General features: G+C 39.2%; 1 pseudogene; it reads left to right on the top strand.

Annotated features, from left to right (window-relative positions):
- The first annotated feature begins 6,925 nt into the window (after positions 1–6,925).
- On the top strand, positions 6,926–8,436 carry LOC149098801 (uncharacterized protein KIAA1958-like; annotated as a pseudogene).
- The last annotated feature ends 8,154 nt before the right edge of the window (positions 8,437–16,590 follow it).

Genomic DNA, 16,590 nt, shown 5'->3' with positions numbered 1-16,590 from the left:
AACGTAGAGAGTGCTTCCCCTAAGTAACAGTGTTGTATCTAGGAGTAGAAAAATCTGATTGTCTCAGGTTGTATGCGGAAATATGCTCGTTAAAAATGTTACAGATGCTTTTAGGACATAGTCTATGTTTAACTTTATACATGAGAATACAGATGTCTTGTAAATGCCTGTTGGCTAGAGTTGGCAACTTGGCTCTCTCCAGTAGCTGAGTATAGCTAACAAGCTTATCCTTGTAAACGGCCCTCAAGCCCCTTTCCTGTAGTCGTTCAAGTTTACCTGCATTGCTAGCTCTGCAGAAGTGCCACACTAGGTGACAATAAGTAAGGCAAGGTAGTACAGCTGACTTGTATAACTGAAGTTTGGCCTTAGTGGGGATTAAATTCCTTAGTCGCATTAGTACGCCGATTCTCTGACCTTTATGCGGGCTGAGCTAACGTGTTCCGAAAAATTCAGTTTGGAGTCAATAGTTACCCCTAAAAGTTTAAGAGTATCTGCGCTCTTAATTTTCTGATTGTTAGTATAGATCACTGTACTAGTGCCTGAGTCAGTTGTCTTGCTGCAGCCGATGTTCAATGTCTGATATTTCTTTAGGTTTCCGGCCAGCAAGTTGGACTCGTACCACTTTGTTGCCTGACCCGCACTTTCACTAAGCTTGGATGTAACCTCCACTAGATCATGACCACATGACCATTGATTAGCATAATTAATTAGCATAATACAAGTTATTAACTTAATCTACAAGATGACTGCGCGAATCTCTCCTCTTTATCTCCTGATTATATGTCCTTCAAGCAAACCTGGTTTCCTATTGAATTTTACCATTAAAGGAGCACAACGCTGACTTGGACACTAGTTTTCTCACTTTGAAAAAAGTTCACCTCAACCTGAAATCAAAGTACATCTAGAAATCCGTTTCAATCTTTGCAGTGTTTTTCTTGACTTTCAATCGTTCACTGAAAAACCTGTTTTTAAGTGTGCTTTTGCTCAATCCTATGATATTATTTTTATCATATTTGGTTAAAAACAGTATCGATCGCGTCTCTGTGATATGCAAATTAGCTATGAAATCGTATCTAATGCGTATATGCACCAGCTGACTGTGTCCCTTTAAAGCAGGAGCCCATCACTAGGAGTGTACAACTACCCCAATTATTCCTGTCCCGGCGTTTTCACAGACCAATCTATTTTTAGTTTGAATTTACCGCGAATTCAGCCCCTCCCCCCAGGAACCTCAGTGACCAATCACAAGCATGGACTTTATAATTTCACCAGAAGATTAGGTCGACATGTCCACCTGGGGCCACCATTTTTCTCCTTACTGATTCGCGCTCGTATAGACCGGAACTGACCTTCTTCGTGGGAAAAGAAGCCTAAAAATAGACCGCTCTGTAAAAATACCATGACACAGGCTTAGTATGGGAGTTGCAGGCTCCTAGTGATGTGCTTCTGCCCAAAGTTGACTCAAGGGTACAAACATGAAGTGCTAACAGCATATCGCAACGCACGTAGTGAAAAGGCATCACGCAGAAAGGTATCACGCAAAAAGGTATCACGCGAAAAGGCATTACGCAAACAGGCATCACGCAAAAAGGCATAACGCTTCTGCGCTTCTGCTTGTGTCTTTACACGTAATCTCCCTCTCAGTCGCACCATAATAAAGGAGAGGTTTAGCTGCAGTAGTGAATTCATGTTCAGGAGCTTCTTGTACTATCGCCAATGTCATACGAAGAACGCTCAGCACTTGTCCGCCATCCTGAAAAATACTCGCCGATCTCACCGATCGGAAAGAAATGCAATCGTTTTTGATTCCATTGCTCACTTGCTGTATTAACCCTTTCAAGGCACGCCTCCTGTACTGAATTAATACCTCGCGAGGGGGCAAAAAACTTGAGAAGCCTTGAGATGCCTTTTCGCGTGATGCCCTTCAGCGTGATGCCTTTTCGCTTGATGCCTTTAAGCGTGACGCCTTTTCGCGTGATACCCTTAAGTGTGATGCCTTTTCGCGTGATGCATTTTAGTGTGATGCCTTTTTGTGTGATGCCTCTTTGCGTAATGATTATTTGTAGAATCGGCTAGTTGCCATTCAGCTTTGGATTGATGCATGTACAATTTGGATGATTTGATATCAATTACTGAGTATTGAATTTTGTCATAGATATACCTCCATACAAGATATGGGCTCAATGATTAGTCAGAAAGGGTTACTTGTATAGTCTGCTCCTTCAGTCTCAGGTGAGAATGATGTGAATAATAGCTGACACGCCAGAAAGCTTCGCATTGTTGTGTTCTGCTCAAGAAGTGAACTTGATGTATAACGACAGGTATAGAAGGTGGGCCTTATGACTGAATGTTCAGGAAATCGAGAGGGCCCTGGCTCGTGTCCAAGGCCGCATGTATTTTTATTCGATAAATCTGGCATCTGATGTAGGCTGCCAGCTTTTATCAAGAATTATTTTATAGCAAACAAGTTAACTAAGAAAAACTAAATTCTAGTTGGTTTAAATAACGCTAAGATGGTCCCCTCGCAAATTAGCTTGGGCAACTTCCTTTTTTTTATATTTTGAAGGCTCCAGAATCAAAATGGTTTCTTGTCAATTGTAAAATTATCCAGTCATAAAAAAACACAAAAATATTTTATTTTGCACAGATTCACGAGAGAAAAAGAGAAAGATTTTCCCAATGCGAACGCCAGACTAGTCCCGATATACTTCAACCCACTCATCGCTGATCTCAAACTGACAAATTACAATTAAATTCGTTTTCAAACATCTGATATTAAATTTGTCGAAGGTCTGCACGGGCATCGCGTCAACCCTCTCCTTACTTCATTCATCACCCCTCGCATCTGAAAAGACGACCAAACACGACCACTCACTCCTCCAAGAAAATAAGAGCCAATTCTTTTTTTAAAAAAACAGACGATTTACTCTAACGGGGTGAAACTTTCAGTAGCTGTTCATTCATCCTTTGTGGAGATTTTGATATGTCAATTGTGTGTCTTTCATTTTTGACGTTGCCATGGCAACCTCGACTTTCAACTTTTTTGACATAATCCTGTTTTTTTCCTGGTTTCATATACATTTCATGAGCATTCTAACTAGATTTTGCGTTAATTTCCATTATTTTTTTTACTTTTTAAAACATAGTGAAATCCAAGATGGCGGATTAAAGATTGGGGGTCAAATGAGGTCATTTGACTTCGTATGACGTCATAACCAACAAAAATGATATGATCTGTTGAGCAAGCTCAGGGCTGTCTAACCAATGTAACTTTATCTCGCTGTGCTTTCAACAGAACTAAAACCTAAGTGAGGAGTTTTATCAATCCCCCACCTTGTACCACGGTGGAGGTATGAGTCAGCTTGTACGTTCGAGGATTAACTTTGCTCGCGCTATGAGCATGAATCATTAACTATACGGAATATACCATTTTGCTAATGCTAGCTCCAGTCCTGTTACATAATCAGTTTATGTAAGTCCATTCATTCCGTCAGGTTTCAGGTACAGTCGTAATGTAGAGTGTTTGATAATTAGTCTGCGTAGTCTCCAGAGATGATTCTGGAACTTTCCAAGATTTACATAAGTTTAAAAACTCGTGAGGTTAGCTAAACAGTATTCATTATTAGTGCGTGTGTGTTCAAGGAATAAAACTTTTGTCAACCGGAGCAGTTAACAAGCCCCTTGTCAGTGGGGGCAAAATTTCAACAACTTAATGAATTAATGAGGCCATTTTTGGTCGAGTGATCACTTCGTGCCCCCACAAGGGAATGGACCTAGGAAATATTTGCATTAGCAAAATGGCTTATTTGATAAGCAATAGACTGCAAGGCTGATACTACGTGAAAAACGTTTCGAGACACTAACATGACAAGAACCGATAAAGTAGGATCGCAACAGTGGACAGCTGTTTCGCACTTCTTGGGGCTCGTCAGCACTGTGTAGCGAAGAAATGTAAAGCCTTGCAGTCTATTGCTTGTCTTCATACATTTTTTTGGCTGATCAGATCTCTTGTAGATCCTACGTTGGCAGCGTTTATCGTGTGCGGTCCCTTGCAGTTTCTGGTTTCTCATTTGATACTATGATTTTTCAAGCTGTGATATAAAATATATAATATATACGATCATGTGTTCATCTACAAACCCATTTCTTACGTTGAGAGAATTCATATTAAATCGCTGTAGTGGTTGCAGAGAGAACTGAAAGTAAATACGGAATGACAAATGACGTTCGCAATTACCTTGCAATTAATTAAGCGAAGTGCACGAACCGAAGACGATGAGGTAATTCAACCTCATTCCCAGGCTATCTCATCTTTCCCCTCCCCTCTTGATCCAGGGGGCGGGAAGATGAGAGACCCTGCCTGACAACGAGGTTGGGCTTACGAGGGTTAATAGATGATTAAAAAGGACGCTACAAGGTGAAATAAGGAAGGGACTCTTCTTGCTCCTAAAAGGACATAGGAAGTTTTCATTCATAATATTTTAGTTCACACGTTTACATCGCACTTTGCGGTAATTAACAATTAGACCCGTAGCCCTTGCGGGCTACGGGTCAATAGCCCATGAGGCGAAGCCGAATGGGCTATTGACCCGTGACCCTTGAGGGCGAAGGGTCTAATTGTTTTAGTATCACCCAACTAGTCGGACAGAAAAGGCAATAATAAAGTTAGCAAATGCAAGTTGAAGAAATATTTATTTGGGAATAAAACGAAAGAAAGCGTCACGCTCGATGGCGCCAATTTCGTTACTCGAGGACTATTACTAATAGTCCTCTAGTAGCGTAACCAATCAAAATGCAGGATTTGCATTAGTCCACTAGTTGGGTGATACTAACTAATAATAGTTCCCTGTTATCAGTGCTACCAGCACTTTGAGACATTGTTTTTGACGCAGTCACCTTCATTAAATCATTTTAGTTAAGAATCAAACGAAAGAACTAATCTAATATAAAAATATAACCCTCGGCTATTCTAATAATTCAATATCTTGGTAAAGTTGTCGTTTGTAAACGGATCAGAGAGCGACTTATTGAAACGTTTTTGTAACAAATAAAAACATAGGCACGCAAGGCGTGCAAGAGTGTTTTTTTTGTGTGAAGTCTCGGAGATAGGAGCATTCATGGAGCTGTTTACAGTAATAATTTGGTTAATTCGACAAGTTATTTTGGTTGCGGTGTACAGCAAGAAAGAAACTGGGAATTGATGATGTACATACGATGTTACATCGGTAATGGTAAGATGACTAAATAGTAAGCCATAAAATGTTTGACTGAACAAACTACAGTAATCTGACACATCTCCAAATTAATGTAGATACCATCTTATTTTTTTTCTTTGATTCGTTCTTTGATAAAACCCACACTGTGATTGGTGTGACACGTGCACATGCATAATTCCCTCACTCACCGATCACATAGCCCTTCCAACCCCCAAGAGGAATTTTTGCTCAAAAATACCCAAGTTAAGAGACCTTTACGCATTTTATACGAGTCCTAAGTTTACCCTTTTTACACAACACAACACAACAACACTACTTCACCGAAAATTGAAAGAAAGAGAAAAAAACCTCCCTGACACATTGAAAGTCCCATTTAATTACATTGCACTTTAACTTGGTGCCACGCAGTCTTCAAAGAACATTTGAGCAGTTTTGATACTTTTTACCTTTAGAAATATCGGACTGAAAAGAATGTCATAAAATGCCCATCAAATAAAAATGAACTGCTTCTGGAGAAACGTAAAAACCGTCCAGAAATGAAAGATTTTTTTGTTTAATATCCTGGGAACACTAGCCGATAACTTGTCAGCTCTAATTGAATTTACTCCCACATAAAAAACAGAAGTGTTAAGTTACCATTTGTAACTAAAGATAGCAAGCATCTCGTGGGAACAAGTGGTGACGATTCGTCAGCTCTAATTGGATTTACTCCCTTGTGAAAAACAAGAGTGTCAAATTACCCTTTGTAACTAAAAAATAAAAATATCTCGTTATTTTTGCATGCAACAAGAACAAAACAATCGTCACCTGCACTTACTATTGTAAACGTTGAAACTGTTTCAAATCTAAATAGTCTCGTCTCCTCTAAAACATGTCCTAAGAACTAGAAGCGACGATTCGTGACCTCTAATTGAATTTACTCCTTGTGAAAAACAAAAGTATCAAGTTACCTTTGTAGCTAGTTGCATTTTCATACTACGAACTCACGAACTGCTTCAAACCTCAAGGCTCATCTCGTTCGTAACTAAAATCCTCAGCCTAACCCACAGAAAATGTAGAAGTAAGCCCAATATATGAATACTTCCTCCTCTTTTATAGAAAAATAAATATGGCCGTTCTAAATTGTGTCGAGATCAAATCTTCTCACATACTATTTACCTTTACAACAAGAAATTTGATTGGCTGTTTATAGTAGATCCAATCTGATTGGTGTGACATACATACATCTCTCACTCACTCACTCATCCATTGACCCGTCCATAACGCGCCGACTAAGAGGTATTTTTTTTTATCAAAAAAATAACTCAATAATTCGAATAAGACACTTTTGACCGGCCGTTAAGAGAAAATATAGAAAGCTATAAATGCTTACGTTGCCTTGTTCAGTTCTTGCCTTCAGAAAATTGTATAGTAACTGATAAAGTAAACCAGCTTTTTGTTATGGGATTAATTGTGTCAATAACAGAATGCTTGAATCTGATTGGTTCTTAAAAGCCCTCGTTTAATGGCTTGATTTGGCTGTTGCAGCATCAAAACTGTCCGATTTGACCTGTCCGATTACTAGCAGCCTGTAATCGGACGGGTCAAATCGGACAGTTCAACAGCCAATAAAAGTTAAGCACCAAATCTAACTAAACAATGAAATTTTACTACCTAGCTAATGCTAGCCAATCAACACCAAGGAAAAAATTTGAGCAGGTTTCCCAGCTCCAGCTAGAGAACAAAGATGGACAAAATTAGCTGGTTCAATGACGTTTATTCAGATATCTTTCCTTTAGAATTTGACAACCTGTTCAGCACTATTGATTTCGAAAGCTTTGAGAGTAAAGAAAACGATTCAGTGACGCAAGTTAACAATACGAGTAACACGACAAGTACAGCGAGCGAGCGACCTGCCCTGACAGAAACAACTTTGGAAACAAACAACTTACCAGCGCCCGACGAGTCCAGGTTTCCTCTGACCTCTAATGAAACAGTAAAAGAAACTCTTAAAGAGGCTGAAAATAAAAACACAAAGAGAAGTACCACGACGTGGATGAGAGTTTGGTCCTCCTGGGCAAAGTCACGAACCATGAACGTCAACATGGAAACCATTTCGCCCGCAGCTTTGGATGAAATCCTCCAAAAGTATTATCTGAAAGTACGAAAACAGGACGGCAGCGAGTACCAACCAGACTCGCTTAAGGTCATGCAAGCGGCCCTGGAACAGTACCTGTCCGACAAAAAATCTCCATACAGCTTGATAACTGGTCGCGAATTTGCAACTTTCGGGGCTGTCTTAGACGCAAAAGCCAAACAGCGGCGCATGAATAGTTACGGCAAGAGACAAAATCGCGACCAGCCGTACAACTCTGCCGGAGAGGAGCTTTTTTGGAGCAGAGGCTTGTTAGGCGACCACAGTGGAGTTGCCCTAACGAACGTAAAGTTCAAAAACCTGTCCGAGCAGGACCAACTTCGGGTTTCGAGGCCGCCAATACCATTACGACCCTTATGTACAAGACTTCGAAGTTGTGTCGATCCAGATCCAGGAAGGAGAAATGGCAAAATGCGAACGCTTCAGCGAGAATCCAACGAAGACTCGTACTGGTGGCTTGACGGCGAAGCACCGAAAAACACCTCAAGAAATTTGGGCCGCAGACGGCGGTTCAAGAGATCCTGTCAGACTCTTTGAAGAGTTTCTCAGGAGGCGCCTGTCAGAAAGGCGAACCTCTTGGCCTTTGTACTTGGCCATAATACAGCGTCCGAAAACCGAAGTTTGGTACACGAAGTCCAAGATGGGCGAAAACAAACTCGGCCGCATTATGAGAACCCTGGCAAAAACTCTAAATTCAGACGGAAAGCGAATTTCCAATAATTCCACCAGAAAGTCTGAAGAAAGCCGAACAGCCAAGGCCCAAGATCATTCAGATCACCGGCCATGCCAACGAATGCTCGCTCGATGACTACGACGAGGTTGGCGAAGGCGAAAGGTAGACTCTGTCCCACATCATTAGTGGCTACTCTAAAAGCACTACGACAACAAGAAGTTCAGAAACACCGCCGAGCTAGAGTTCCTTGTCAGTTCCTCCTACATCAGCCGTTGTTGTGCTTCCGAGCAGTGTTTCACCGCTATCGTCAGCAGCTGCCTTCGCGCAAACAAGTGTGCCACCGCACTCATCAAGCGTCCCTTCTTCCATCTCAGATGCCAGTTTCACGTTCAGCAAATGACCCAGCAGTATAAAATAGAGAAATTGAATGGTAGGAAAAAACCAACAGAGCTAGAAGTTTAATAAGAATATAGCTTTCTTAACTGATTACTGACAAAGAGGACGGAAGAGCCTAGACGCGAATTGTCCCTCACCTTCTTATTGCGCTAAAGAGGGCTGAAAACTGTTTAAATTTTTGATTTAGGAAAACAAATTTATCATAAATACATATTTTTGAGCATTTCTCTTTTCAATACCGTAGTTAAAGTTCCACGTTTCATTTCTGGTTGCCCAACGGGCAGACGGTGGGTACCATCATAAACACACCAGCCGTAATGTCAACCATATAAGGTATAAAGAGATCCAATGAGAAATTGAAGTCAAATCGTTTGTATTTTGCCGTTATTATGTCGTATTACACTTTATTAGATCTCTCGGTTACTACGCGCACTGTGATCGGTTAATTTAGCTGGCCGTACAGTTTGTTGCCAGAATTTTTCTTAACATTCTTAAGTGTTCTTAACTTTTATAGCAAGTAAAAGTTTAAAGTTAACTTTCTTTTACATTAAACTGTGTATTGTAACGTGCTAACGACTTAACAACTATTTCGAATTGACTCCTTTTGCTTTCTGCGTGAAGAGAAATCGTTTCTTCTTCTTCCTGGGTGACTCACCTCCTTCAATTCTGAAGATTCTAGTGAGCGTATAAATAAAAAAACTACAAATTAAAATAAGGCTAAAATGCTATAATAAAAACTAAATAATAATAATAATAGCAATAATGATGATAGTAATAATAATAAAGACAAAGTCAACATCGTTTGGTTTGGCCTTGGTCAGGCGGCAGGCTTTTCTTGAAGGCCGTCAAGTTTGGTGCATTTACTGTTTAAATTACCGAACCCATCAGACACACAGAAGAGATGTAATAAATATCTTAGTAACCTCGTGTTCTCGTTCCGTACTATAAGTTACGGATCCTGGTTTTTTTTCCCCGTCAGTTTATGGATCGCGCGCTTCGCGCTTTGGCCATAAATCGACGGGGAAAAAACTCGGTGCCTAACTTTGATACAGTGTGGACCTCGAACTCGGTTAGTATAAAAGTCGAACTCGGTTATGAGTACACTGTTTTACAAGATTGCCGTGTGGGAGCCTGAGTGATAGTTGTTATAAAGTTGGTCTATTTCCCTTTTGAAGCGTCCAAGAGAGTCTGATTTCCGTAAATAAACGGGTAAGCTATTCCATAATAGCGCCCCGCTATAGCCAAAGCCATGGTTGCAGTAGTTTGTGCGCGGCTTGGGCGGGTCTAGTTTGAGCTCAGAATTTCTTAGATTATACGGTGTACTGCGGATGCTAAATAAGTTTTGCAGGAAGATACGCTGGAGAAAGCCCCCTAATCGTTTTAAGCATCAGCATCGCTTTAAGTTTTTTTCTGCGTGTGGAAAGATTGTCCCAGTGGAGTCTGTTTAAGAGGAAACTGGCAATTGTGGCATAACTGGACTCGGTAATTTGTAAGACCTCGTACGTACCTGGTGCATTACATAGATCAGTATTGCAACATCTCAAAGCACAGTTGGTGATAGTATTGTACTTAGAACATATCTCGGTGAGTGAACTGCAATATTCCTCTTCATCGCAATTTGAAGAGCATTCGTTCTGCAGCATTAACGTACCCGACCGTTCAAAATTGAAGGTCAGGGTCCTGCATTGTAAGCCTGCCCCACACGGCCGAGTCTCGTCTCTCGGGCACTCATTGTTACGGCAGTATTTGATATTGCACTTAAGACTAAAGACCGACGAAAGGCTTATGAGAAAACCGCACAAAATCCACGCGAACTGTAAATGAAAAACGGGGAAGCAAAATAGTTAAACTTGCTGAAATTAAATTTAAAAAATTATATATATATATATTTTTTACTATTTGCGAGGATTAAAGTTAGTCAGCTAGAGTTTATTATAGCCAGCTAAGGAGTGTCATGTGATTATTAAGAAATTGTAAATTCCCCCAAAGGCGATGTCGACTTATGCAAGGGATCTTGAATGTTATTTACAAGGGAAGATGCACAAAGTGTTCTCTAGAATTGAACAATGCCCGAAGACAATTTTGTTTTTTCGTTTATTAAAATTTATTAAATTTATTGCACCCAAACTTGTGACGTGGGCAGACTGCTTTGTACTCCTCCGTAGGGGAAAAGATGGCGGCTGTACATTATTTAACGAATAAAGAAGTGTAAGCCGTGTATTACACTGTGATAAAACACGACGGACATTTGAGAACACGAGGGAAATGTAGAAAACACTCGCCTACGGTTCGTGTTTTAGTGCTCGTGTTTTTTACATTTCTGGAGTGTTCTCAAATGTCCGGAGTGTTTTATCACAGTGTAATACACCACTTAGGCTTCTTCACTTGCTTCATGATATTGGGTTTATGGGGCGAAAAACAACAAAACACGCTTTCTCTTTGTTTTATTTAAGAAATAGAAAGCATGTACCGTGTTTCTATCGAGTTATAGAAACACCAGTGGAAGTTTGGGAGAACGAGAAATGCTGTGGGAACACGAGCCGCAGGCGAGTGTTTCCACAGCTTTCTCGAGTTCTCCCAAACTTTCACCAATTTGACAATTAGATTATGAGCTCGAGATTTCTACCGCGTAATAGCTGACGAGGGCGCAGCCCAAGTCAACTATCACGCAAAGCAATCGAGAGCGAATAATCTAATCGTTTTAGTATAAATCTACTAGTCGTTCAAATTTTTCATCTAAATCTTCTTCACAGACACTTCGAAAACATAAAGAAGCGGCCCCCAGCGCACGCTGCTACGCTACTCACTATCTATCACATAGAACGTGAGTAGCGTAGCCAATCAGAGGACGGCATTCGGGATAGAACGCTAGTAGATTTATACTAAACCTCGATAGAAACACGGAGAACATGTTCTCTATTTCTTTTAGAAAACACCGCGACGAAAACAAGGAAAAAAACTTGTTAACTTTGATTATCAAAATGTAAATTCTCTTTGCTCGCTCCAAATTTGCACTTTTGGCGCTTTTGCACACACGCCAGAGGCTAATACAACTTCACCAGTCTAACCTTGCCCCCCACCCCACATACAATGTTGAAAACTACTACCTGCAACTTCTCCTGAGTTTCAACATTGTATTGGGTGGGAAGGGGGGACAGCAACGCGTTTTTAAGAGGATGGGGGTGCTTTTTCAAACTCAAGTTGTAAAACAAAGAATGTCCCAAGGAGTTTTGTCCACGATTGAACTTTTAAAATTTTCCTGTTCTAAGAATTATAGGTAAATATACCAGACGCTATGTTTTTCCAGGAAGAATAGGATAACACAAGCGACTAAAGCAGATCGCTTGATATACCGGGATTTCTAATGGTTTTGCGATAAAAAAAATATTGTTCTAAAGCGACCGTGTTTAAATAAAGGTGCTACTTTTACGAAAAGGACCGGAAAAAGCGTGCAAGTACTCGCAAAAATTCACAATCTAGATCATAGGCTAGTTCAATAACCATACTACACAGATTTGGTTGAACATTTTACAAATCTCATTCAAAATACAAACTTATATCTTACCTTGAGGGAAGTCATTTTTAACTCAATTTAGTATTTAGAGAAAGTACTGAAAGTAAATATAAAACAACCAATCACTCACACAGCCGACCCGTAACAACAGGGAGCCAGACAATGACACGTAAACTCTTCAGTTTCTTGCTGTTGTTAATACTTTCTAGCCGCATGAACAACTCCGTTTAACTATAAGAGTGGTTAACGAGACATTTCTTAAAAATTTCACAGGGTAATAAGTTTAATTTCCATCAAGAATTAAAAGCATCAGATTGTTCTCTGGTTGTTTTTATGTAATTTGTCCCTAAACTGCAAACTTGTAGGGATTGTTTTGTGAGTTAACGAGAGTTTCCAGATGAGACTGAGACAAGCTAAAAAGAGAAGAGAAAGGACTGAAGAGTGCGGATTGAGGGAGGGGTTCTCCATGCTAAAATGGAAAGCAGAAGAGGCCAAAATGTTCAGTTTGAATTTCTCGAATACTGTGACGATTCGGGAAGCAAGTGTAAATCTAGACAATTATTCTGTAGCGCACACGCATTCTAAAACACGTTATTATAGGATACAAGCGACAATAGTTCATTACCAGGAAAACGTGGGTAACGCAGTTATTCGGTTATATAGGTGTTTTTTTTATTCCGTTTCATAATTTTAAGATAATGTATTACACCCACATGTTTCTCCAGTACTATAGAGCCACGGCACGATAACTAAAGAACAAGAGACTAATCCCATGCGTTGTGGTACCAACACCTTTTTTTGCGCACCAAGCTAACTCATTTTTTTAAAATATTTTCAAAGAGCTGAGATAAAATGAAAGTCTAACCCGAGGCCCTTCAGGTGAAATCAATTTTGGTGAAGATTTTTTTTTTTTTTTTTTTACCGTAATAGAACGTCAATCGCAAATTAATCACAAGATTTCTACTTAAATTAATAGACAAGAGCAAGTAAAGCAGTAGCTAAAACAAAATATTGAAAACATCTATACTTACGATTGCGCTCCCTAGCTCTTGTCTTCCAGGAAATTACGAAACCACTTATAAAATCACTCACTCTGCTTTATTACTAGAGATCAAACACCTCATCGATGAATTTTTAATAGGGAGGTATAATCTTTGACTGCCTATTTTCCTTAAAAAAAAATGAAAAAAACTTTCACCGATTAGTTTTACAAGAGCTCACTGATTTCAATGGGCCAACCTGTTTTAGTTTGAGAAAAAAAAAGTTGGCGCAAATATTTCCTGGAACGAAAACCTCCATCCACCTCATTTTTATTCTTTGGGTTAAAAATCAAATTTGGGGATGGCCATTGTCCTCTCATAAACGATACACAGGCATCGGTTATTCTCATTATCATATATAGATTTGGCCAAGCCTAAAAATGGAGCTCCCATGAAATACTACCTCATTATAGGAAATTAACGATGCATGTTGCCAACGCGAAGAAATTTGAAATTTACCTTACACAAATTAACGCGAATTTTCCAGTTAGGCTAACATACATCAAATTAACACGACATTTTCGAAAACAATGTGCGCCTCGCTTTATTTTACGCGAGTTTGCCGCAATACAAACGTCTCTAAAAGAAACACTTTAGGAAGAAAGGCTGAAGAAGTTAGCTATCCCCTCGGTGAACGGATTAATACAAAGGCCAGTACTCAAAAGATATATTTTGAACTCAATTCTTAAAGAAGAACTATCAGATAGTGACTCCGAAGCATTGTTAGTGGAGTTATGAGCAGATGAGGTTTTGTTATTGAAATAAAGGTGCTGTAAAACAAAAATGATGTAAAATAGTGTGATTTAAATTAACATCGACGTAAGTTAAGATGCATTAAATTAACACGATTCTTTTATTATTAAAGAGCATCGTTAATTTCATCACATCGACACAATAACCTTTAAAGAAATTTACCAAAAAGCATTCCACCAAACCGAATGAGCAAAAAAAAAAAATTTACATAAACACAATATGCATATCGCTACATCTGAGTAACAAATAGCAAATCCAGTCTCAACGAAAGATGGCCGAATGAAAGAAAATCTTAAAGAAGATTCGTTTAAGATTGATTATTATTCAAGGTGTAGGCAAGAAATGCACTAAGAAGACGGTAAACGTCCAAAATTTCAAAGACTTGCGGTGTTCAAGTTGAATAATTATATTCACGCTTAGGCATAATTCAAATATTTTTGCCGAAGGCTTTGCAGTTATTTTATAGGCAGTACCTTTACCGGTATTTTACCAATAACTTTTGAAGACATTCACCCAGGCATTTCACCCGATACAAATCGTAACTTGTTATCGCAATAATGAGGTCAACTTCGATCGAAAAATAAGTTTATTTTAAACCTACGAATCTCGCGATAATCTTGAGGTATTCAATTTGTCTGTTACCATTATAACTATCCCAAACAGGTCACGCAGTGTTGAAGTCGGAAAAAAATAAAAAGTTTGACGTTGCACGCATCTACGCAAAATACCACAAAGTCATATAACACGTTCTACTGTATAATGAAGGGTCTGCAATTGTACACTTTTAGTCTTAGCTACATGGTAATAGCGAGCCTAGAAAGCTGCGATCTCCTAAAGCTGCTGTAGGAAAAAAGCTGCTAAATCTAAGAGCATAGAGAAATGCTAAATTCGGAAATTTACGGCAATAGACGATCAAAATGTGCACAACTCTCATATGATTGAGATGTAACCACGCCTCCTGGAAGAAACAAATAATTTCACCCCGTTATCCAATTAAGCACCTTAAATGTCCTCGCCCCGGAAATAGCACAAGCCTTAGCAATAAGATCCCTGTCCATTGCTATTTCACGTTTCGTCTATATGTGCTCGTTTCCACAATGAAACAGGCCAATCATTTAATTCCATGACAATTACGAAATAATAGCTCACGGATTGAGATCAGTTGCATCTTTTCAAAATTTCCGATGAACTAATTAGTTGCAAGAGTTAAGTAAACGATTGTGAGGAACGTACTTCTCGCTGCAAAATAGCACTAGAGATAGGAAAGTTTACACTATTCAGTTTTCACTCAATAATTAACAAGTTACTCCTTTGTTCGTGTTTGTTGAATAGGCCATGTTCGATACATCAACATTCTAACATGGGTCTGAGCCTTTCAGGACAAACCTCTGTATTTGATGGTGTTTTCTTTGTATCCAAGTCTCTTTTGGAAATTGAGGGAAAAAAGAAACTTTAAGAAAATTGCAATTTGTCCTGAAAGCCTCTGTGCCATGCTAGAATATTAATATGTTGAACGTGGCCTATTCGCCCACCTGTTATGGACTCCCTGAGGGCAGGTCACAGTCTTTCTGCCTGTCATGCATCAAAACAACCGTTTCACTTCGTGTACATATTTAAACAATAGCTAATTGATAAATAATATTGGCACCCGTTTAAAAATATAGTCAGTGGTCACTCAATTTCTTATATAAGCTGAACATATATTTGATTTTATATTCTCGTCCTTGCAAAAAAACAAAACAAAAAAAAGCTGAGGAGCAATGGAAATTCTCGTTTTGGGGAATTTTGAACCAAATTTCGTTTTCAAGCTAAACATTGTTGGCTTCTTGAGATCACTGAGCTATTGTGATATTAATCGTATCTATAACAAAATTCTTGATCGTGATTGGTTCTCTGCCTTCCTATTTGTCACGTTATCGGCGCGCGATCACGTGGGTGTCCAATTACAGGTGTCGAATTTGAACTTTTTGTAATCGGATACCTATGCTATTTGCGCGTTAATCACGCGCGCTTTAATGGCTTCCTTCTTAACGTGAAAGCGCTACTACCTTTTTCGCTCAAAATATGTTTTCCAAAGACTTTTTAACTTCGAAATTTGTTAAAGATACGATTAATCAGTAACTGGACCTCGTGTCGCACAATTCAGATGGTAACCGTGCTCGTCATTTCAAATCGCGATTACTCCCTGAATTGTACTCCTCTCGATCCAATCACTGTTACTAATTAATAGGCCACGTCCGATATACCATTATTCTAGCATGGATCCGAGTCTTTCGGGTCAAAATTGCAAATTTTTAAAGTTTCTCTTGTCTCGCGATTCCCAAAAGAGACTTGGATACATAGAAAACACCACCAAATATAGAGGTTTGTCCTGAAAGCCACGGAGCCATGTTAGATTATTGATATATCGAACGTGGCCTTTTAGGCAAAGTTCTCTAGCTTCAATTCCCGCTAAAGCAAAATAGGCAGTCAAAATTGCATCTCTCTATAAACACTGCATCGCTGAGGTGCTTCAACCCATGCAATAACTGAAGCAGGGTTATTTTGTCAGTTGTCTGAATGGCAAGATCAAGGAATCGTTAGTATTGATATCTTTCCATATTTTCTCTCAACGGTCGTTTAAAGGTCTCTTAACGTTTTTCTTAAATAAAAATATTCGCAAAGCGTCGCCATTTGATTTCAGTTTAGAAATAATTTAAAATGAAAGTGTTTTAAAGTGCTTATAGCAGCATTAGGTCACGCTGAATTTGTCTTTTGTAAGATAAAGGTTTGACACCGAGTATTTTTTGATGTTTCGTTCATAATAATGAAGGCTCAAACACCAGCCGAAACGTCTTGAACGAAACATCACTGAAAAATAGTCA

The sequence above is a fragment of the Orbicella faveolata genome, unplaced genomic scaffold, assembly GCF_042242905.1.
Source record: "Orbicella faveolata isolate gen_17 unplaced genomic scaffold, um_ofav_v1 contig_46, whole genome shotgun sequence".
In the NCBI taxonomy this organism is placed as follows: Eukaryota; Metazoa; Cnidaria; class Anthozoa; order Scleractinia; family Merulinidae; genus Orbicella; species Orbicella faveolata.
Note: the sequence above shows the minus strand (reverse complement) of the source record. Positions and strands in the feature narration are given on the sequence as shown.